Source organism: Trachypithecus francoisi, unplaced genomic scaffold, assembly GCF_009764315.1.
Source record: "Trachypithecus francoisi isolate TF-2019V2 unplaced genomic scaffold, Tfra_2.0 Lachesis_group0, whole genome shotgun sequence".
NCBI lineage: Eukaryota > Metazoa > Chordata > Mammalia > Primates > Cercopithecidae > Trachypithecus > Trachypithecus francoisi.
The window spans coordinates 49923526-49948939 of NW_022681453.1; the positions used below are offsets into that span (position 1 = coordinate 49923526).

Genomic DNA, 25414 nt, shown 5'->3' on the forward strand with positions numbered 1-25414 from the left:
ATCAAATAATGCTTCCCAAGGGTTTTCCTGGAAATCATCCCATGATTCCCTCAATTTTGTACATTTTCCATGTGGTAAAGAGTAGATGTTGGCAGGAATTTACACTTGGGGATGGGGATTTTGTGGAGTTGAGCATGCTGATTTTAGAGGTTATAAGTTTTAGACACAAACTTGTGAAAATTAGTGCAAGATGACATGGTTGAGCTTTCTACCTCTTGTCGTCTCTCAACACCCTTAAGAAAGGGGTCACATTTTGGGAAAGGGAACAAACTGTTTTCCTTTGGGGAGAATTAACCACCCTATCCTCTTTGCTATCACTTTACACCGAAGAAATTTCTAGCATCGATTTTGTAAGAATTTAATGAATTTTCAGATGTCTCTCTCTGAACCAGACTAGAAGTCCCATGAGAGCAGGAACTGTGTCTCATTTACTGCTATACCTTCACTGCCTAGCACTGAACCTACTTTCTGTGTGCTCAGTAAAAATTAAAAAAAAAAAAAACGGTAATTGGACACATACTTTTTGAGAACCTGAAACATTTGAATTGCTTGCTCTGAAGGCCCCACTCTTTGCAATTCACTTCTGAAGATAAACAAAAAGTGCTAACGTGCTTTAATCAGTCTTTAATTTGCATTTTTGAAAACTCTGTTAAAGGAAAATACCTTAGACAGTTTAAACTTTAATTTAAGCAAAGAAAAATAAAACAAAGCAAAGCAAAGCAAAGCAAAACTGATTCACGAATGAGACAGACCTCTGAATATGAGCAGGTTCAGGGAAATCCCACCAATAAGGTGATCCCTAGTGAAAATGCAAAAAATTCCGTTCACTTGTAGGAAACGCAAGTGCAGTGTAGGGATGACTTAATTGGTTATCACTTAATTGGTAAATTGGTTACAGAGCTTCCTGCAATTAATAACGCTCAGCTATTGTAGTAAATGCCATATTGGTTTGTTCTATTAGGCTTAGTGCAGGAGCCCAGTCCAAGTCAGAGGCCTTCTGCAAAATTTTGTTCAACACTCTAATGCAGGTGAGTAATTACATGCTCATTGCACAGAATCTAGACCATATAATGGATAGTGTAAACCAGAAACAACCACCTTTCCCTTGCTTTGGCAGCCCCGCTCCCTGATTCCACATGTTGCTTCATGTGGCCTCTGTGGCTAGATTGGCAGAGGCCATTCTTCCATCCTGGGCTTTTTGTGGACATCCCAAGTTACCATCACAGCCCAGCATTCCAGATCTGCCCACCCTCTATGTAAAAGGCAGAATGCCAGCAAGTACAGGACTACCAACTGTTGGTTACTGGTGAGAGGAGGTGCCAGTTGAGCTTCCTGTGTCAAGTAGGGGCTCGGAAAGCTGTGAAACTCACTCATTTCCTGCATCAGGACTTACTTTGGTCCTGGATGAATAATATTGAAGATACATGCTGAAAATATTCCTAACATCAGAATTTGTACCTGTGTTTTCTTCCCCAAGAAAGCTATAAACAGTGAAAATTTTGCTCTAAGCTTCCCTGTGTTCTCTCTTCCCCTCTCCCTTCCCTGTCTCCGGAAACTAAAAGAAATGTTAAAAGCCTGTTTTTCTGTGAACAGCAGACCTTATCTATGCTCCCAATTCCAATTCCTTGTAAACACAATTTGTAAAATCCTGTGAGATCCTGTCTCCTTTGCCATGTGGTTGCAAGGTCATAAAGTAGATAAAACTTAAGTTGCAATTCCGGTTTTCCTCAAGATCTGAGACATGTTAATTGTCTTTGTTTGAAGATGGTAACATCTTCCCACCACAGTTATTTCCCACCTTGAAGAGTTTAAAAGGTGATTAAAAAATCTAACACTGGCTACCCGCTCGGGACCCCTTCCAGGCTGTGGAAACTTTGTACTGTCACTCTGCTCAATAAAGCCTACAGCTTTTTTTCTCTCTGTCCAATCCGTGTCTCTCTCTCTTGCCGCAGGCTGCCGCCACACCAATCCTTTGGTGTGGCTAAGGCAAGAACCTTTGACATTACACTGCTTTGCAAAGAGGTAAGTACAGAAATATAGAACTCAGAAAATTTTAGAGCAATTTGACAGTCAATTTTGTGTCTCCTGAATTTAATAAATAAAAAATCTGGACTTGGGCTTATCTTGTATTTTGTTTCCTTCTCATTTCATTTTTCACTGGTAATTTATGTTTTTAAAGGCTCAGAACACAACGGACTACAAAAAAAAAAGAAGCAAACTTATCTTTCATCCTTGCTACTTTGGAAAACATTGCTTGAACTCATTTGTAGTGAAAATCACTACCTCAAAAATGATGCCTAGCAGATATTTATTTATTTATTTATTATTTATTTTCATTTTTACTAGGGTGGGGATAGAAATGATAGTTTGACATGATTTACACATTCAGAAGTCAGGGACCTGGAAGTCTCAGCAGTAGTTTTCATAGATGATATATATAGCACCACAAAATAAAATAGAAGCCTGATGCTTGGAACCAAATTATGACTGCTCTGGGCATGATAACTTTGAGCGCCTTAGCCAGCAGGTTTTACATTATTACCTGTAAGGTTGCATTAGTGTGATCTAGGGATTACTGATTTCGGTGAATATCTTCACTCACATGGTTTTTCCTGGCAGCTTTTCTCTGGACCCTCAAGAAGTCTTAGACTGTTTCTAGATCCACCAACTTTTTACTCAAATCTAAGTGTCACTGTGGCAGAAAAATGCATAGAATGTTTCATTTTTAAAGATGACCAGATATTTCCTTGGCTATGATTACACAGCAGACTAAGAAAAGGGAGCCGTGTGGATCAGACACAGGCAATATACTTGATGCTTTTCTCTATGAAAGGCTCTTCCTTCCTTTTTCTCACTGAAAAGCTAGTATATAGAGGAAGGCATAAATGAGTGAGTCGTTGCACTGTTTCCCTTGCTGTAATACCAAAGGCTATCTCAGTGGTAGTACTAATGGAAGCTACTATTTAATTAACACTTACTCCTTGTCATACAGTATGCTTAATATTTGATGTACTTTTTTTCATTTAAGCTCTGCAACATCCATGATATATTATATAGTTGTTATCCCATTTTATAGAAGAGAGGAATGGGATGTCAAGGACAATGGCAGAACTGAGTTTTGAAAGGAGGTTTCATAGACTTTAAAGAATTCTGTTACCCAACATTACAGTCCTACTGTTCTATTGCTTTTTTGTTTGTGTGTGTGTTTGTTTTTTAACTGTATCAACTTTAAGCAAGAGGGACATTTGGAATAACTTTTGAATGGCATGACACAGAATAGGCACATAGGAATCTGCATGAAATCCCGCAGATCTCATAGTCTAACTCGCGGTTCACAATCTTTCTTCTCTTTAATTAAAAATTGTTTTAATTAAACTTAATTTTTAAAAAAAAAATCTGCAGATCTGGGATGTCACTTTGTTGTCTAGATTGGTCTCAAACTCCTGGCTCCAAGTGATTGATCCTCCTACCTTGGCCTCCCAAAGCGCTGGGATTATAGGCATGAGCCCCCCATGCCTAGCCCACAGTCTTTCTTCTTTCAAGGTCTGTATAGTAAATACTTTAGACTTTGCAGTCCAATTCTGTCTCTCTGACAACTATTGAATTCCACCATTATAGCTGGAAAGCAACCATAGGTGATGTGAAAATGAATGTGCGTGATTGCCTTTCAATAAAACTTTATTTACAAAAATAGATGGTGGTTTGGATTTGGTCCATGGGCATTGTTTGTCAACCCTAGTTCAAATGTCTAGTTTTATGGATGTTGCTAAGACCAAGACTGGGCATGAACTTGTCCAGGGTCTTTGAGGCAGCAATAACAAAGACTTGTATCTTTTAGACTCCAAACTCCATGTGTCTTTTCTTTGATCACTTGGCTCCTCCCTCTGGTAACTCTTAAGCATTTTGTCTAGTATGATACGTATACTTTTTGACATTTACATATAAGGTTGCAATGTACTCTTTTATCTTTCACTCAAAAAAACTTATCTGAGTATGAGTTAATGAGGGAAATTTTACTACAGAATTAACTTAATTTGTTCTGATTTGCTAAATGATATTAAAGCATTGATGAATTTCATAAATTGTTCATCCAAAAGATACTTGGAGCAGATTTCTGAATGAATTGTGATTTTTGGACACACTGTGAATCGTGACCTGAAGACTGGGACAGCCTTGTCTGGTGCCAGGTATAGACACATATTGATTCTTTCCACCCCATGGTGTCATGGATGTCACTCAAGGTTTTCACATATTTCACAGATACCAGTTTTTCACTGACTACAAATTCTTCTTAAATCTGAAAATGATTATGGCAACCTATTCCAATTAGCTGAAGAAAAACTATGCATTTTCAATATTGCTATGTTCCTTCATGGATTATCCATTGCAAGTTTTCAAAGAATGTAGCCTGCTGCTGGGTGGGTGTAGCCAATGGTGCCAGTACTATCTTTATCTTCAATTTTAAAACAGAATATTAATAAAGAGATGAGATCTTGTACCAATGCTCTTATAAAGCCTGAATCTGTTAAAGAAATTTTTTTTTTCTTGGAGAGTGAATAAAATTAGAAGAAAGTTTATTATAGTATAAATACTCATTCAAGCCTATGGGATTCATCAAAAGTATTTATTGGGCATTTACATCCTTTTATCCAGAAAAAAAATGACCTTGTATTTCTGGAAAGCCAGCCATAATTTATGCTCCACATTTTATGCCTCACATCATGGTAAAATTCTAATGAAGATGTTGTCACTGACTGTACTCTTTGAAAAAGATTTTACAGAAAGTTTATCACAGAACTTATACTGAAACGGGCAAAAAAGGCACAGTACATGCCATCCTAGTGGGAGTGTTGTTGAAGCACTTCCAAATACCTATCTCTTTCAGGACTGGATTTAGCACCGTATTAAACAGCCACATCTTCATCATCAGCAGGCTGGGCCTGAGTTTTCTACGAGAGTTTGGTAGGTCCAGATAATTCCAAACACACTCTTTTTCCTATCTTTTCATGAAATGAGAACTGGGACCTGGGCTACCACAAATTTGAGGGTAACACTGTGAACCTTGCAAGAGAAAATGAGCTCAGGGAAATGCATGAACCACTTAGCATTTGCAAGGATTTATTTAAATCATGGTTACAACTTCCTGAAGATTCTTGATATGCAACTGAGTTTTGGTCCCTATGTTTTCCTCCTTGGTCCTCAATAGGGATCTTGGGAATTGTAGGTCCTCAAGATACTGCAAATTTCCTTTTCTTGGTTGTGCACCCCTACCCCCCTTTCAGACCTATCTAAAATTAACTGCCTTCAGGGCTTTTTCTTGGTTGTTCACCTGGTTTTGGGCCATCAGAACACTTTGCCAACATGTTTCAGTCCCCCTTTTGTAACAAAGTAGTGATTTGGAAGCATTTAAATATGCAGGGACTTCATTTGAGATGTTAGATGCCATAATTGCTGGCTAAATTATATTCTGGACACTTATTTAGCTTATGCTGAAGGAACTAATTTGAGAGCTAATGGCTCATCTGTTTAAATAAAATGGCTTTTCAAGATTAGCTGACCTTGAAAGTCAGGGTAGTTGTACAGACTTTAGATCAGGGGCATCCAATATTTTGACTTTCCTGGGCCACACTGGAAGAAAAAGAATTGCTTTAGACCACACACAAAATATACTAACACTAACGATAGCTGATGAGTTCCTAAAATAAAAAATCTCATGATGTTTTAAGAAAGTTTACAAATTTGTTTTGGGCTTCATTGAAAGCCGTGCTGGGCCACATGTGACCCACGGACCATGGGTTGGGCAAGCTTGGTGTAGAGTGTATTCTCTAGAGTCAGATGACCTGGGCTAGGATTCCCTCACTATGTCTTCCCACTTGCATGAAACTTCATAATTTACCTTATCTCTAAGATTCTATTTCCTTTTGGGCAAACTGGGAATGCCAGTAATATATGCCTATGAGCTAGGGCTGTTCTGAAGACAAGAGGTGGACCATATAATGCTCTTGCAATTCAATAATTATATCAAATTCACAGTACTTGTTGTAATTATGGGGTTCAGAAATCCTCAAACATTTTTTCCACAGAGATTACACCATAATTTAGAGAAACATGCATTTAAAACTAAGCTGCTTCTGTTTTATTACATAAACATAAAGTTATAAATGTTTTGAATCAGTCCATATGCTTATGCATTTAGAATTCAAATGACCTAACTATTTTGATTTGTATGTGATTATTGCTCCTCTAAAGATACTTTCATCTGTTTTGCCTTGAATATCTCTCTTTATCTGGTTGCATTTGAAGTATTAAGTGCTCCTGACCTGCCTGTATCCTTTGCTAATCTAGTCTTTCTTTGAACGTTTTTGTAAATTAATGCTTTTGAACAGTAAGTATAGGGAACTCCTAGGCAGGAAAGTAGATTTCTCTGTGGGTTTGGAATTAAACAAAAGCAAATCACTGGGTTGCTCCCAATGCACTTGCCTTAATCACACAACAGTGGCCTAACTGCAAGGGAGTCTGAGAAGTGCTCCATTGTGCCCAGAAAATGGAAAATGAAATGGACATTTAGCATTGTCTGCTCCACCTATCATTGTAAAAGCAAGTGTGCCAGGCCAGGCATAGTGGCTCACTCCTGTAATCCCAGCACTTTGGGAGGTCAAGGTGGGAGGATCACATGAGGCTGGGAGTTTGAAACCAGTCTGGTCAACATAGTGAGACCCTGTCTCTACAAAATAATATAATAATTTTCTTTTTTTTTTTTTTTTGAGACGGAGTCTCGCTCTGTCGCCCAGGCTGGAGTGTAGTGGCACAATCTCGGCTCACTGCAAGCTCCGCCTCCCGGGTTCCCGCCATTCTCCCGCCTCAGCCTCCGAGTAGCTGGGACTACAGGCGCCCACCACCGCGCCCGGCTAGTTTTTTGTATTTTTAGTAGAGACGGGGTTTCACCGTGTTAGCCAGGAGGGTCTCGATCTCCTGACCTCGTGATCCACCCATCTCGGCCTCCCAAAGTGCTAGGATTACAGGCTTGAGCCACCGCGCCCGGCCAATAATTTTCAATAAGTAAGTGTGTCATGTCTTAGTTGTCATTCTGAGCCCAATCTTAACTGATATTTGCTTTCCACTCAAAGCAACCAATAAATTTTTTAAGATAGGGCATTTTTTACTCAAGGGAGCAAATAAGTCATTACGTTTTAAGAAGATTAAATTAAAAAAAAAATCCTGTCGTTTTCTAGGTCTTCTGTAGATATTAGTTGGCATATTTTAAAGCTTCCATATGGTCATTTGTTTTTGTTATTCCTGAACATATACCATGTATTCATGGCAGGCAGAGTGCGCTGATATACATCTCATAGGGTACACGTTGTTATTGGTTATGAAATGTGAGATTGAAAATTTTGACCTTGACATAATTTTAATGGGATGGCATTATAACTTTAAATTGATGACACCAAAAATTCTGCTTAAATCATATTAAGACAAAAAAAGTCGACTTGGCTCCATCCCCATGATTTTTACCCCAATCCAGTATTTTCTGTCTCTCACCTCTTTCAAAGTACCTAAGAATGCTGGTTTTTACCATGCTCAAAACCTTTTCATTTCCTAATACCTACAGAAGCTTTTGTTTAATAATAAAGATTTTCTTTCCTCTGGCTCAACCCTGATTATTTCTCAATTTCCTGCCCACTAATTCCCTACACAGGTTCTCTCCTTTAGTTACACCTCTGCTTATGTGCTTCTATCTCTTCTATTAGGAATGTCCTCTCCAAACATGCCTATCTAATAATGTCCTGTTCGTGATGCAAACCTCTATATGATCTTCCTTCAGAATTCTTGAGCCCATGTTGATTCTTTCTGAAATTTTTTTCTTTAAAACTTTTCATTGATATATAATAGATGTAAATGTTTTTGGTATATGTGTGATAATTTAATAGGTTCATGTAATTTGTAAACATCAAATCAGTGTAACTAGGATATTCATCACTTGTTAATATTTGTTTATTCTTTGTGCTAGAAACATTTGTGTTATTCTCTTTTAGTTATTTTGAAATATACAATAGATTATTGTAAACTGTAGCCACTCCACTAATCTATCAAACACTAGTTCTTATTTTTTCAATCCATTTTGGTTCTTTACTTTTGAGTTTCTACAACTCTAGTCTAGAAGATAACAAACTTGTCCATAATTTTAACCCTAGAAGTAAACACAGACAACACATAGAATGTATTCAATACCAATTTGTTGGACCAATGAATGCATTTATACGTTTGGCTCTGATTTTTGTTTGCCTCATTTGGATACCATTTGGTGCAAGCTAAGTCGTTCTGCCATACTTAACAATCTCGGTAGCAGATGAAAACAAAGGGCATTGCATGTTCCTTGTGAGTCAGCTGGGGCTCTGCTCCATATCGCGTTTACTCTAGGACCTAGGATGATGGAGCAGCTCCTATGGGGAACATTGTGATTACTGTGCCAGTGGGAAAAGAAACATGGCACCCAGAGCTCAGCACGAGTGCTTCTGCCCGGAAAAGGCATCTGTCATTTCTCCTTTCTTTTGATTAACCAAAATAAAACATCTTGAGTTCAGCGCAGTGGGAGTATATAATCCACCCTCAGGGAGAAGCAAGCTAGAGAGGGATTTTTTTTTTTTTTGGTGAATAGTAATACAGCCTACCACTGGAATGTAACCATACATCATCCCGCACATTTATTGAATCACTTTGACTGTTGCATTTATCTTATATACTGAACTGCGGTGTAAAATCATGGACAACAGTAAGAAATCTCCTTTCAAAGGTTATCAGTAGGTTGTCCACAATGAATAAATAAGCAAGAACATGTAGAATTGTGAACTATATAATATCAGATGATATTATCTCTGATAGCCTGGACCACAGGTTTTATGAAAACTCACTGATGAAATGTAAATGCTGAGGCATTCTTGCTTGTTTTATGGCATGAGTAACCTTGTTTCTCATTTCATGTTTTCCCACATCTGAAGAATAGGGTTTTGAAGGAACACCGCCCCTCCTTCACTGGGGATGGCTTTCCAGTCTAGCGCATCTCTCCACAGTCTACTCCCTTCTTTGATTCATAATATTCAGAACATTTCTGATATCCGAACATTTGAGCAAAAATGTGCATAGCACAGGACAATAAAGTCATTAAGTGTCATCATCATTTGTTTTTCCTCTTCAATCTGTGTTAGTATCATTAGCTCTAATTTAATAACATCATCTCTTATTATGGAACACATTTACAGTTCACTTTGTTGATTTAATTTCTTTTCTTATTTGCCTTTTTGCAAAACCTGCAAAGTATTTTGTTTGAATCCACTAACTTGAAATGTACTGTGCTTCCATTGTTTCTTTTGCCCTCTTTCTCTGCCTTCCTCCATCTGTTCCTTTCTTCTGTACTTTCTTGTCTTCTTTATTTCTTAATGGCAAGAAGATAGGGGTTGGAGCTAGTAGAGTCTTTCATCTGTTGAGTGTCTACTTGATATCAGGCACCTTGCTAAGCACACGGGGGCTTTTATAGCATTCAGATCAGACGAAATTTGGCATGTTGATTTTTTCTGTAGTACAAAATATTGCAAACTGGTAGCTGAAAGGCACTTGGAACTTTATCTGAGGAATTCAGACATCCTTCTTTCTCTGACTCATCCCCAGCAAGGATAAGAAAAATGAGATAGTTCCATGTTTCCATGTGCACTTATTCTGAATACACCTGAAATGACTTATCTTTAATAGGTCCAAGCAGCTCACACATTTGCTTTCATTACTGACATTACAGCTCTAGCACTACCTTGAGTCCTTCAAATATTAAAAAGTACCAGGCCCTGTACAGTTCCACTCAAGGCTCCTTAAAGGCAAAGGCATAGCATCTGTCCTCCAAAGGGTTCCTAGCTGATTACTAGTATTTCAGTCCTCCTTTCTCCTCAAACTTGTAAATGTGCTAGCGTCAGGATTTATGTGCAATCACTCCCCTCAGTGAGATACACACCCTTTTTCTCTCTTTCCTGCCAACTCTACACAGTCTATGTCTTGCAACAGAATCACACCCTTTTTCGTTCATTCCACAGATCCTTACAGAGTACCCCCTTACATATCAAGTACCCTGTTAGGGGATAAAGCCCTACAGTGAAAGGTTTAGTTCCTGCCCTCGTGGGACTCTTGGTTTGGAGAAAGGGAGCTAGAAAATAATCATGCCGAATACAGAGACAGATTCTATGATTCTAGTAAGCCCCATGGTCCTCTGAAAGCATAGAGGAGGGTCACTAGCTCAGCTTAGGGGAAATGGTTGTAGGCAGAGATACATGCCTTGGGCAGTGGTGTATACTCTTCTCATCATTTATCTGACTTGAGATAGTGTTATTTATGTTATTTTTTTTAAACTTTTTCCATTTTGTGTTGATGCATAATAATTGTACATATTTATGGGACACATGGACTGTTTTGATACCTGCATGCAATATGTAATGATCAAATCAGAGTATTCAGGGTAATCCACCACCTCAATCATTTATCCTTTCTCTGTGTTGGGAACGTTCCAAATTTTCTTTTCTAGCTCTCTTGAAATACACAATAAATAATTGTTAACTATAGTCATCCTACTGTGCAATGGAAACTAGAACTTACTCCTTAGAAGTAGTGTTTTGAAGACTGTGGTGATGAATCTTTTAGATTCCACTGGGAGAACAACTCAGTTTGTTCCTAAAGTGTGTTTGTGAAGATGTTTTGAAAGCAAACATTTCTTTGAAATCTAACATACATACATTAAAGTGCACAGATCTTAAGTGTACAGCTTGATGCATTATCATAAAATAAACATGTCCACATATCAGGAGCTGGGTTAAGAAATAGCCCCTTGCCAACTCCATGAAGTCCCCTTTGTGTCCCTGCCTGGTCATCACCACCTCTAGCATGAATGTGAACCTGACTTCTACCACCACAGATTAGTTTTCCCTGGATTTGAACTTTATGTAAGTGTGGTGAAGTCATACAACTTATTTTCTTTTGTGTCTGTCTTTTATAAGCCAACCTCATGTTTGTGAGGTTCATCCACATGATAGCATATGGTTGTAGTGTATACCTTCTCTCTGCTTTGTAGGGTTTGATCTAATATTCTGTTGTCTGGCTATACCACCCAATGCCATGTTGAGGGATACCTGGGTTCGTGGGTTTTCTTGACCACTCTAATATCCCTCTCAGCTGAGAATGTTGGCAAGCAACAATAGTCATCTGGATGTGGCATTGCCTTCATTCCCTTATCATTCTTTATTGCTTTCTAGTTATAGAAAATTATGGTAGTTTTTATTTTAAGTGGTGATATAAATTTTTTTTGAAAATAAGTTTCATTGAACTGGAATGATTTTAAAAATCCTTAGTAATAACAGAAGTATGATAGTAATGAGGTGGCAAATGTCATAGAAGTAAAATTCAAATAGCTCAGTTAAGGAACAATGAGTTTAGGGCCCTGGGGTTTTTGTTAAAAGGTAATAATTTGCGTGTCTAGGGGTGTTAGCTATCATCATTCTGAACCAGTTGACTTCATAATTTATCAGAGTGCATTAGATCAATTCAGGTTTACTTTGTTAAGATCCAAAAAAGATCTGGAATCGGTGTACCAAGGGTTTGAATAGACCCAGGTGAGACCCGCAGCAAGAAATCCTGGCACTGGGAAGAGTCACAGAGAGGGAACTGCAAGTATAGTGACCGCTTGGGGATAACGTGATGTGGAAACACAGGGAATGAAGATGTGGAAACACAGGGAATGAAGAAGTTGTGCTGACTCTTTACACACTTCTTACTGGGTCTTGGGACCATGATCCACAGGCTGTATTAGGAAGATTAAATAACTGACTAGATCTTACTTCTCCCTTCATCTCTCATGGATGCGGCATGGCTTAATAATAGTTGTAATTTATAACACACCTACTGTGTGCAAAGCACGTTGCTTGCTTCATACCATTTAATCTTTACAACATGCCTGCAAGGAAGTACATTTTACTGCGGTACACAGAATATGGCCCCAAAAGATGTCTACATCGTAGCTCTTTACATTTGTAAATATGTTACCTGACATGGCAAAGGGAAATCAAGGCTGTATATGGGACTAAAGTTGCTAATCAGCTGATCTTAAGGTAGGGAGATTTTCCTGCATTATCTAGTCAATTCTGATGTAATCACAAGGATCCTTAAAAGACAGAGGCAAAAGATGAAGTCAGAATGATGTGATGGGAGGACTTAACCTGCTCTTGCTGCTTTTGAAGATGGAAGAAGAGGTCAAAAGCCATGGGATATGGGAGGCCTTTAGAAAAGGAAATGGATCCTACTCAGGGACTACAGAAAGGAATGCAGCCCTGCCAATATTAGGGTGGTGAGACCCATATCAGGCTTCTGGCCGACAGAAATGAAATATAATCAGTTTATGTGGTTTAAGTTTCAGGTACTTTGTTATGGCCACCATAATATATGAATATAGTTACTAAGAAGAACTGAGGCAGAGGCAAGGGAAGTCATGCAAGCCAATAACTAAAAAGGGCTAGATTGGAAACCAGACGTATCTGACTTCAAAACCAGTGATGGTCTTGATTATTGCTGTCAATGATCAAAGGCTAGAATACAGGTTCTTGTCTGATTTAGATACTTGAATTCACCCACTGGATGGGAGGAGGAAAATCAAATGGGCCCCAAGAGTCTGAGAAATGGAAGAGGAAGATTATTACACGTACAAAAGGATTTATGGATTCATGGGCCTTTCTAGTATGCTTTTGTATAAGAAGAATGTTCAAGATGCATGTAACAGAAAAGCCAACTCAAACTGGCTTAACAATAAAGGGAAATTATTGGCTTACTGGTGCCTCTAGCTTCCATTTTGACTTGATTTAGCATTACAATGAGGTTACCATTTCTTTCTTTTGTTTAGTCTTGGTTACCTTTTAAGGCTAGCTCTCCCCGGGTCCCTAGATGGTTGTCTGCATCTCCTGTGGCCATGTGTTCTCTTTACACACAGCAGAAAAAAGAGAATGCCTTTGTACATGTACTCCCAGCAAAACAAAGCAAACAAAAAATAGAATTAAAAAAGAAAGTAATTCTCAGTGATTGAAACAGTTTAGATCACATATTCACAGCTGTCCAGTGGGGTGAGAAGCACATTTTGCCTAGCTTATACCTGACTTCAGCAAAAAAGTATACTCCTCTGAAGCCACATTGATTCCTATACAAAACCCAGGAGGCCCTGGGAAAGGGAACTGGTTCATGGATGATGGAAATGCAGCCAAATAAACACAATAGGGAAAAAGAGGATCTGCGGAGGAGGCGGAAGTGATACAGAAGACCAGAAGGTCAATTCCTTCTCATTTCATAAGATAAAATCTGGAATCCATTGTGTTTACAAATAGAGCAACTCTATGTGGTAGCCGCATTTCTGTTTGTGTGTAAGGATTCATAGGAACATTGGATGTAAACATTTTACAGGATCTAGATCATAGCAATGTGCTACAACCAGTGAAATCCTCAATTAACTCCAGGATATTTTTTATAGTGTTCTCTTTCTGTATCCATTTTTTGTCTATTCAATTCAGTATGTAATCATTTCTTGAAATATATTATTTGGCAGGACATAAGATAGATAATTCTTTTATTTACCTTTTAGTTATTATTCCTAGCCCAAAGTCACAGATTTTTTTTTTCATTGCCATAAGAAAAATCAGTAATTGAATAGTAAGAGGTTGTTAATCTTTTAGTTTCTATTTATAAGATACTCTCTACTCCCCGCTAAACTCACAGCCAAGGAAATATTAATCAGTTGCCAATAAACAGTTCTGTGCTGGAGTTCACATATGTTTCTCCTAGAAATAACATATGCTTCAATGAAAACTGCAGAACTGCACTCACTAGAGATGATATGTTTGTTATTAAAAGTTTCATTATGTTTTTGTTGTTGTTGTTATGGCTGAGTTATCAGTTAAAACATAAAAAGTCAGCTGGTAATTGGGAATGAAAAGAGCTGGTTACTCTTCAATTTTTCAATAAATGCCCTGTTTGCAGATTACATAGAGGGAGAAGTATGCTACTGTCTACTCTGAATTTTGTTCTTAATTGGCAAAAATAATAACTAAGAAAAATATCTCTAAAGTCCTCTTTACCAAATAAAAAATGTGGCATTACCATGTATTAGCTGTGTGAACACTGCTAACTTCTCTAACCCTGTAAAATGGCAATGCTAATAATATTGATTTTACATTATAGGATTGCTATAAGAAAAAACCGAGAAAATATATGCAAAATATCAGCACAGTTCTTGTCACACAATGAGCAAAGCTAATATAATTGTTATAATTCTTTCCTCTGACTCTCACATCAGTTTTTACAGATGATGAAACTGAAGTCTAGAGAGGCTGAATGACTTGTTTAAATTTTTACAATCTAATAAGTGGCAGGTTCATATGAGTTTTTCAAACTCTCCTTTTGTTCCCTAAAATAGGCATTCCAGACTTTTGGAATTAACTGGTTAGTTACTAGTTGTAGCTCGGCCTGTCCTCCACTAAAAGCAAGCTCTTTGAGGAAAGAAGCTGTGTTTATTTTTGCATTGTTGTATTTTCAGGGTTTGGTACAATTCTGGGGACAGAAGAGATTCCTAGTAAGAATTTGCTGAAAAACAAATCAGTGAATTTTTATAAACATAATTTTCCAATCAGAGAAAACCATCATTGATCCCCAAAATAATTATATGGAATAATAGATGTATTAATTTTTGAAGTATTTCTTATGCAACTTGTAGACACATTTCATATATTATGAAATTAGTCTTTAGCTATTCATAGCGTGTATATTTGTTAATTCCACATGCACATTTGTAATTACAGGATTCCATTGTGAAGTACAGCAGCAATGTTAATAAATCTGACTGCTCCAAATTTTAAGTTTGTTCCTGAACCAGGTCTGTGGAAATTTCTGCTGACAGAGTATCTGAATTAATACTTTTAAATTCTCAATCTGGCAAAGCAGAGAGAATCATCACTAGGTATGTAAAAATGTGTGATGTAATATTACATATGCAAATGAAATAACTTGGCAAAAATAATTATTGTTGCTCATTGGGAGGATTAGTAGTTCCAGTCTGTCCTGTTTTCTGTTGAGATTTAACTTAATTCTGTGGCATGTATTAACTGAGGAAATTAATTTGGGTTTAATTATTGTGTGTGGCTGTTAATGTGCAAACTTATGATGAATATTTAGTTGCACTGAACCAGCAACCCAGTAGCCATTCTTATGCTCATCTGCTGACAGGAAGTATCTGATGGAGAAGATGGTATGTGCTGCATGGGTTTCCAGTGCAATGTCACCCATAGTAGATTGCTGTGATCAGGGAAAAAAGTACTGGGCTTGAGGTAGAAGAGCACAGCAACTTGGGTACTGGCTGTGCTATTAACAAATTATGTGTATCCCTAAGCTTTCAACCAGAGAATGGCAAGAGAAAACCAATTTTCCTTAGGGATTTGTTTTATGATATATGAATTAATATGCAGAGAACAGATTAGTGAATAGCAAACTGCTGTTTTAAATGAAAGGAGTATCTATAATAAGCTTTTTGTTTATCCATTTAATGAAAAATTAATGAGTCAAATCGGATTAGACAGATACCTAAAAGGCATTCAAGAAAGCATTTGTTGATACATAAAATGTAGATTGATTGAGATTAAGTAGAGATCAACACCCCTTCTCCACAAAGATCAACATAAATAAAAATTCCATATACCAAGAAAGACGGCCAAATCCTTTGGAGGTTTGCTTATTTCAAAAAGTAATTAGTACCACAAAATTCCTGGATATTTACATGTTATATGATTATGATATATGAACTCTGGAGCCAGGTTGACCTGGTATAACAACATTATTTGCTAACTGGGTGATTCAGCTGCTTATTGCATGCATCTAAACCTCAGTCTCCTCCTTTGTAAACTCGAGTGATAGCACTTCCAAGGGATTTTGTGAGGATTAAATGTGACAGTGAATGTAAAACTAACACTAGCCCATGGACGTTTCTTAATGAATGTTAGCTTTGTCTCCATTAAAAAGAGTTTGGGCATTTTAATAGAATTCTTTGCAATGGCATGTAATCCTTTAAATAGAACAAATGAAGACAGCTAATTATCTCTGTATAATTAGAATTATGGACTCTGGGCCTGGGTATACTTCATGTTCATATACTCATGGCCTTTCCCTTTCCTGTTCTTCTCCTTCACTTTCCTGTGAGTTAAATAATAATGTTGAGTGTCCTTTAAGTGAGTAAAATAATGATGTTGAGATGTCTAGGCTCACACCGTGGTTCTGTTGACTCAGTGGGGGCAGTTACAGCTCTGCTTCTCCTTTTTTTTTTTTTTTGCTCTAGTCATCCCTGCAATGTCTGGGGAGGGAAGATATCCAAGAGGCACAATGGGAGAAGGTGACCTTGAGTTAATGGAATCTGAGTTCTCTGAAAGGGAACACATTGCTCGGGAAGCTGGTGCAGGATGTATTCAGGACTGAGGCCTGCCACCTTTCTTCAAGTGTTGTTTGAGCCTTATTTTTTCACCCCAGATAAATGCCTAACATCTCTTCACATAAAGCAGGTCAATTTAGACAACAGGTAACCCTTCCATGCCTTTAGTACATGTCTGCCATAGTGGACAATGGGTGGGTAAATCTTTATAGAAAAAATAATTGCAGGAGAGAGTAATAAATTCCTAACTTTCATTAGCAAATATTTATTGATTGTGTTCTCTGTAATGGATACTGCTGTAAATATTGGCGACAGAGCACAAGAGAAAATAGACAGAATTAATACCTAGCTTTTATTGATTTTGTATGTGTTAGTCACTGTGCTGAGGATTAAATATATTAACATTGCTAATCTTCACAAACTTATGGGATAGATACCACTAACACTCATTTATGCTCGAGGAAACCAAGACTTAAGGAGGTTAAATAACTTGTTCAGGGACATAGAGCTAGTGAGTGGTGGAGCTAGGATTTGAACTCCTCAAGTTTAACTTGCATGATAAACACCATGCTACAGCCTCCATCAGAGCTGTAAAATAGTGAAGAACTGTTGTAAAGCCCAAGCAAATCTCTGTGACTAAGTAGACACACAGAATCATGTTTCAAATAATTCATATTATAGATGAATAGATATTTGTGTGTGTGTGTATATATAATGACTCTCCAGGAATCAATCTCTTCTTTTCCTTTAAAAGCTCTGCAATAACCTGTTGGTATAATATTTAGTGCATCCTGCAAATTATATTTGTTTGCTAAACAACTCTGAGTGGCATTTTATTTAAGAGTAAAATGGAATATTTTATCCTCCCATAGGATAATTCAAATGTGGTCATGTACATTGAGTGCTCAGTGCAGTGCCCAACACATGGCATGTTGTCAATTAAAGTTAGCTCCCTTCCTGGTGCCCATTATTTTTCAGTATAGACATAATTGTTTTCCTCTGCTATACTGTGTGTACAACCCCTTATGAATAAGAACCGTGTCTTATAATTATCTGAAATCATCCTAACACTTTTATCCGGTTTTATCATGCCCACGTCCCTCCTCCTGTGCCTATTCTAGATGCTGGGCTAGTCTGTAGAAATTGATTGCCCAGGCCGGGCGCGGTGGCTCAAGCCTGTAATCCCAGCACTTTGAGAGGCCAAGACGGGCGGATCACGAGGTCAGGAGTTCGAGACCATCCTGGCTAACACGGTGAAATCCCATCTCTACTAAAAAATACAAAAAGCTAGCCGGGCAAGGTGGCTGGCGCCTGTAGTCCCAGCTACTCAGGAGGCTGAGGCAGGAGAATGGCATAAACCCGGGAGGCGGAACTTGCCGTGAGCTGAGATCCGGCCACTGCACTCCAGCCGGGCGACAGAGCGAGACTCCGTCTCAAAAAAAAAAAAAAGAAAAAGAAATTGATTGCCCAACCCCATGATTCTAAATACTACTTGACCACATTTTTCATTTAACATGATTTGGTGGAAATAGTCTATTTTCTCAAATTCCCAAAGATTAGCCTTATAGCCTTAAATGTAGAATTGCCCTGACTTGATTATTTTAATCATTAAGGATATTTCCTAAAAATCTATTTTGATCCCTGGATTTTCTGACCGCCCATCACCCACATGAAATGCAGCACTACCTCACATTCTCCTCTTTGCTGTGGGGGCCACATTTATCTCATACTTGAGCCAGGAAGCATGGCCAAGGTTTGAGTGTCATTTCCATAACCTGCCAACTCTCCATTTCTTCCAAAGTTGCCTTCCTGACCCTTGGGGCATCTTTTTTGGGAGTTAACTGGCCAAATGTTAAATTTTACTACCTGTAGCTGGTGAACATTTTCATAATGATAAAGTAAATGTCTCTTCACTTTCCTGAACATTTAAAGAATAATTCTCTGTCTCCCTTTTGTGCTTTCCTTTCTTCTGTGAAAGTAAAGACAGAGCTTGTCAAGAGGAGTAGGCAGCAGCTTCAGAAGCTGAGACCCCCTGGGCCTTCAGGAACATGAGCCTTGCCTACTAGGAACTCACATTGTCTTATGAATTCTGATAAGGCCTTTGAATTTGAAAAACCTGGGAACCAAGTTCCTCTTTTTTTTTTTTTTTTGTAACTTAAAAGAAATTTATTATTCCTTTTCGTTTTTGACACTCTACAATTCACAAACTTCTACAGTTTGTCACTGTAGCCAGCTCACCTAGATAGGACCATGGTAGATAGGTTTTGAGATAAACTGAAGCTGGATTTTTCAGAGATCTGTTTTCTCCCATTCAGAAAGATGTACACCCTTGACCTTGAGTTTTCTTAAACTGTGAATAAAGTGCAGCTGTTCTCAAACACTTCCTAGTGCCACCCCTTCATAAGTGTGAAGAGTTTTCTGACGTTAAAACAAACAAAAAGTAAGATACAGCATTTGGGTGCTTAGAAGAGTCACAAAATTTAAAGATTTGAAAATAAAAATGGAGTACATTGAGAAAGTCTTAAAAGAAAAATGATATTCATTTATATCCTCTTTTAAATCTCCTACTCTCACTCATCAGGTTATGATAACTAATGGACGATCATGTCTCTTCTGTCCAATTTAATCTAAAAGCTATTCTAGATGGCAACTTATGCATTTTAGACTTTAAAGCAACTCATGATTAAACATACAATTGGTCAGTTGTACCATGGGGACAGTAATCTTATGAATCAAAGAATGTGTTCATTCTTTTACCTTTCTTCCTTCTGCAAGCAATTCTTGAGGCTGTAGTATGAGGACACATAATAATCCTGAGGATTTGGACAAGGCATGAAGAACCTCAATATAAGTTTATCTGAGAGACTGTGGGGCCCTATGACATTGCTGTGAGCCTCTCTTTAAGGCAAACGAATTACAACTGGATTTCTACTGGCCCACAACTCCTTCCTTGAGGAGAGCCATGAAGTAGGTGAGAAGACGTCCTATCTTTGAATGGCAACTCAGCTGCTGTGACAGGGCCTCTGTTGCAGGCAGCAATTATTGTTCTGTCCTCTGCCAATCATATTCCAAAACAACTTATAATTTTTCAAGTAATTAAAGGTTTCAAACTTCAAACAAGAATAGGAGCATGGGTAGATTTGATCATGACTTGACACCAAATATTGTGAAGAATAAAGGATTTTAAAAAATGAGAGAATGGGTCGGGCGCGGTGGCTCATGCCTGTAATCCCAGCACTTTGGGAGGCCGATGTGGGCGGATCACGAGGTCAGGAGATCGAGACCATTCTGGCTAATACGGTGAAACTCCGTCTCTACTAAAAATACAAAAAATTAGCCGGGCGCGGTGGCGGGCGCCTGTAGTCCCAGCTACTTGGAGGCTGAGATAGGAGAATGGTGTGAACCCGGGAGGCGGAGCTTGCAGTGAGCCGAGATCGCGCCGCTGCGCTGCACTCCAGCCTGGGCGACAGAGCGAGACTCCATCTCAAAAAAAAAAAAAAAAAAAAAAAAAGGAGAGAATGAATATGATTTCATATTATTATCAGAAACAAGGAATCAGAGTTAAAAATTGGCTTGATATCTCCCCCTGTAGAAAGGAAAGGAATGAACTCTGCTGGTCACGGAATAATAACCTGTGATTTAGTTGTACCGGTTAGTTTAAAGGAAGTGTGGCTTTATCTTGACAACAGAAGAAAAAGAAAAGAATAGGATAACACTATTATTTGCTTCATTTCTCTGTGTGTCCTAAAACTTAATCCTGAGAGATTAAAAACATTAGAGAAAAGTCTTTTATCCAAATGGTGCTGTTAGAACAAATTTTGGCAGATCCCAAAGTGCAGTATTTTCAAAGAAAAATAAAAACTGTTAGATTATTTAGCTAAGAAGAAAGAAGAACTAAAAAAAAGTTGATAACGAAAATAGTATTAATCTCCTTTTATAAGGGAATCTTTTATAAGGGGATCTCCTTTATAAGGGGAATATTTAATGTGTGTGTATATATTTGTGTGTATATATATACACATTTGCATGTTGCATATACATATATAAGCAACATATATATGTGCAACATGCAAATGTGTAATAGGTAAAGACTATCCCAGCTTCTTTTCCAATTTCTGGACCCCTCTAGCAACAGAATGTACTGATATTGACCATCAGTGAGGAGAACAATGTGGGTAGGGCTTATTTTTTTTTTTTTTTTTTTTTTTTTTGAGACGGAGTCTTGCTCTGCCACCCAGGCTGGAGTGCAGTGGCCGGATCTCAGCTCACTGCAAGCTCCGCCTCCCGGGTTTACGCCATTCTCCTGCCTCAGCCTCCCGAGTAGCTGGGACTACAGGCGCCCGCCTCGTCGCCCGGCTAGTTTTTTTGTATTTTTAAGTAGAGACAGGGTTTCACCGTATTAGCCAGGATGGTCTCGATCTCCTGACCTCGTGATCCGCCCGTCTCGGCCTCCCAAAGTGCTGGGATTACAGGCTTGAGCCACCGCGCCCGGCCGGGCTTATTTTTTATGTAAGAAAAATTATGCTCTAAAAAATATGAAGGCTTTATTTGAACACTGAAAAGACCAAGACTGTAGTTTGCAAAAGTGAAATGGCTGGTTTTATGCTTTTAATGAAGCTTGGAGGCAAACAGTTTATAACCCTGGAAATATTTAATTTGGGAAGGTTTATGTTAAGATAATAAAATAATTAACTTTTTCTTATTAGAAGCATGCAGAGCAATAGAGTTATGTGTTCTGGAAAATTACACTTCTGCTCTCTCACTGACTTAGCATGTGTGGATTGATGCAGATCAGATAACTAACTGACAGACACTTTGCAAGTCTACCTTGTTTTAACTAATTGCCAGTTCAGAGTCACTGGAGGTTTCATTTTAAATTAATGACTGTGAGGTATTAAATGCAAACATGTATCTACTAAGAAATTAGAAAGAGAATAAGAAACTAAATTCTGTTTCTTGACAGTGCTCTCAGTTCTTGGTTGTCTGATACATTAAAACAGTGGGCAGCAGACTATGGTCCTCACGTAAAATCTGACCCACAGCTTGTTTTTTATAAATAAAATTTTATTGGAACATAGCCACACCCATTTGTGAAAGTGTTGTCTGTGCTGCTCTCTTATTATTATAAAAAGGAAGAGTTGAATAGTTTCAACAGACACCATAAACCTGCAAAACCTAAATTATTTATTATCTAGCCCTTTACAGAAAATGTTTGCTAGCCCCTACATTAAAAGGTACCTACTGCATGATAAGATTCTGTGGTGGTTCTTAGGCCAAACCTAGTTTTAGCTAGAGGGTGGTCTTCATTTTCTTATTGCCTCCCGATGCAAAGTACACATGTTTAGCAAATAAAACACAACTTTGGCATTTTATTTCAGTACCTTATTCTAGTCACTGTGACTCCCAGCACATTTCTTTGGACATAGCTTGCATGAGTTGATGAAATTCAGGATTAATTTTGGGAACTGATGAAACATGGCTTCATTTGGCATTCCTATGCTTCACGATTCATGCTTTCTTTGCCACTGGACTTTATTTAGATTATTTTCTTGGCTCATAATAGCTACAGGGAATTTATAGGAAGATTACATCGTCCATTCTCTTATACCAAAATATTGTTAATGTGGCGTGAAAAAGAGGAAAATAAATGTTAATTTATTCTTAAAACTAGAATATTCGTATGGCCAGTTTCTTCTCTGGATAAAGGGGAGGTCATTGTGGATACACAATGACCTAGCCCCTAAGGTCATTGTGTAGTTCTCAAATTTTGAAATTAAGAGGACCGTGGCTGGGAGGGAGCCCTCTTTTAGCAAGAAAAATACAGAATTCTATCCTAATGAATAAAGTGGCTTATTTAGTTTTTCACAATGATTTTCATCTTATTTCCAAACAAATTATATTTTTATTTGGTTGATGCACTCTTGTTAAGTTAAACACATAATTATTTTGGTTTCATATCACTCTGGTTTCTTTGCCCCACCACCATATGCAAAATACCTAATTCCGGAAGAGTTTGAATGCACCTGAGTTCTTAGCGTTTCTCCTTTAATTGCTTAATCTCTGACTCATTATACAACAGACACTTTATAGAAAATATAAAATTAATCAGGACAACAAACATACAAGAAGCCTATTTTTATTTTCTAAAGAATAAGTAGAGTTCTAGATTTTTCAGGGGAAAATGGAGAACACCTTACCTTTTAAATCAATTCAATAGCTAACTTTCCTCTTGACTACAAAGAGGAAATAAGTGATTGAAAGAAGCAGAGATGACTTGCATTCTGAGAGAAATGAGCAATGCCATCTAAGAGTCCTTTAGGGAACCTTAGGATTAATTTATTTTATTCTTATAGCAAACAGTGAATATTACTAAGCTGGAGACTATGCTAAGTGTTGAAAATAAAAGATGAAATGTATTGAATCTGTTCTCAACAAGCTTGCAGTTTCATGGTAAGACGTGCATTCCAAACTGAGAAACTGACCAAGTGATAAGATGGATGCATTTGGAGAATGAATGTGGGGTGGAAATAGGAGAGGAGACTTGGAAGAGTAGGCAGAGGCTAGATCTTGAAGGAATATATAGGCCAATCAAAGCAATTATTGTATGTAGAAAACAGTGGGTTTTCGAGAGTTACAGATCAAACTGAGGGTGCATAGTCAGGAAGACAATATTTAAATAAAGTGTCTGACTGGAGACAGAAAAATTACACTTATAATCTCTTAACATATTTTTGCTTTAAATATTTATAGTGCCTGAGTAAATTGTACAATTTATATGAAGTTGTCTTTGTCACTATGACAATAGCCCAACACAGAGGAAAGAAATATGGACACCCTCTATATATTTCTTTGTGGGTCTTCTCTTACCAGAGTCTACATTTCTTCCTGAGAGTCTTTAGTCCTCTCTTTCACAGATTAAATTCATCAAACAGGAACATTACTTTAGACCAGTGGTTCTTCACTTGGGTTATTTTTACCGTCACTTTTCTGGGGACACACTAAGCAGAGTGCAAAGACATTTTTGGTTGTCATGCTGTGGTGTGGGGGATGCGTAGAGGAAAAGAGTGGTACTGTCACCCAGTGGGTAAAGGCCAGGGAAGCTGCTTAGCATCTTACAATGCACAGGACAGTTGTCCTCAGCCAAGAATTATTTGACTCAAAATGTTAATAGTGCCAAGACTGAGAAACTCTGCATTAGAATGGTAACTTCTGATTCCATCCTGTTAGCTTTCCTGTGTATATGGCCCAGGAAATATGAACAAGGGTGAAGGCTTACAGAAGATATGCAGGGCATTCTATAAGATTGTATGAAACTGTAATTCTTTCATAGTACAAAGTTAATATAGGGTATGTGGTTTAACTCTTAAGTCCCCAGTGGCCTAAAGAAGTGGACCCTGCCTGTCTCTCAAGTCTAACTTATATTCCATTATGATCAGGCAGGTGTGGGGTCTTTTGTTGCAGACTTTCATTCATTATTCAACTGAGCTAGCTTTCACTAAAAATGTAGTCTCTGGAGAAAAACTCCACTTAGGAAACATCCATGTTTGGTTGTGAGGTACTTCCCCAGTAAAAAAAAATTCACAGGGTCTCTTCTATGCCACATGGCGAGTCTCCCAAATTAGCCCTGCATCTTTGTGTTCGTGGTCTTTTTATGAAAAGATTTCCCCAGATTTCCTTTCCACCATGTGGAGAAGAAATGGTGCTGACATACATAGAAACTGGGGAATGTTATTTTTAATGCCCAGAAAAGGAAGAATTGCTGGTATTCTATTTACATATGTACTTCATGCAATTAATTGCATTTCTGTGTTTCCCTCAAGTCAGAATGGAGAAATGCTGGGCTGTTGTTAAGAAGGAAGTAATGGAGACAATGGCGTAATCCTTCACGCAGGACTCAGGGAAAGCAGTATGAGGGGTGTGAATCAGTCTTCCCAAGTTAGACAAATGGCAATGGCAAAGCTGAATCCTGCTACTGTCTACTATCCCACAAAATTAAAAAAAGAATAATAAAATCTCATAAATTTTGAGGTAAAAGTTACATTCAGCCCTCCATCTACTAAATAAATGCAAATATATCTTTAGAAGCGTTATTCTTACATCTCTGCATTTTTGCACTCCTTATAAATGCATTAAAATCATTTTCCCTCACGAAAGAGGCCAGTTCTTAATTTTGGAACCCTGTGGGTGGAACAAATGGTAACCTCTGAGGAGAACTACAGTCTTTTAACTACGATCTTTTTGCCAACAGGAGACTTTCTGAGATGAGCACACCCCAGGGCGCACTCTATCTGGTTGAAACTCTGCAGAAGACAGCCATGTGCTGCCCTCATCCTCTGTCTCATTTGCTGTTTTTGTTGTTCTTTTTCTCTTCTTCTTGGAGGGAATAGTAAGTGAATGATTCATAATTTATTTCTCTGCCTCACAGGGCATTTTAAAAGCAATGACATCATAAATGTTTTCTTCCCATGTAGTCCAGACTGTTACAGACTACCAGAATCTAAGAAGAAAAGATCCTCAGGACTCAACTTGTCCAACGCTTCTCACTTTGCATATGAGGAAATCAAGCCTCAGGGGAGGCAATGCCACTTATTCAGGGCAGCAGAATAACAGGCTCTAGGAGAATTACAAGCAGACACATTTGGTACCTCAATGTTCTTCCAGTGCAGCCCTTGATTCCTATGCCTTGGTGGCAGCACTGCCAGATAGCAAATAAAAACACATGTCATGCTTGGGCATATTCATTCTAAAAAAAGGATTCACTGCTTTTCAAAACTGCAAATTTAGCTGGGTATCCTGTATTTTATCTGACAAAACAGCCTGAGAATGTGGGACATTGTGCTTTTCATTAACTGGAGCGTTTGATTAAGCACATGCCCTTGCCTATGGCAAAAGCCTAAAATTTTCTCTTTATATCTGTGGGGTTTTGTTGTT

General features: G+C 38.0%; 1 long non-coding RNA gene across 1 annotated transcript; it reads left to right on the top strand.

Moving 5' to 3' along the window:
* Positions 1 to 979: 979 nt before the first annotated feature.
* Positions 980 to 15019, top strand: LOC117083185. Its single transcript, XR_004436987.1, has 3 exons — positions 980 to 1028; positions 1953 to 2022; positions 14868 to 15019. It is a non-coding gene; the product is annotated as an uncharacterized LOC117083185 (long non-coding RNA).
* Positions 15020 to 25414: the final 10395 nt, after the last annotated feature.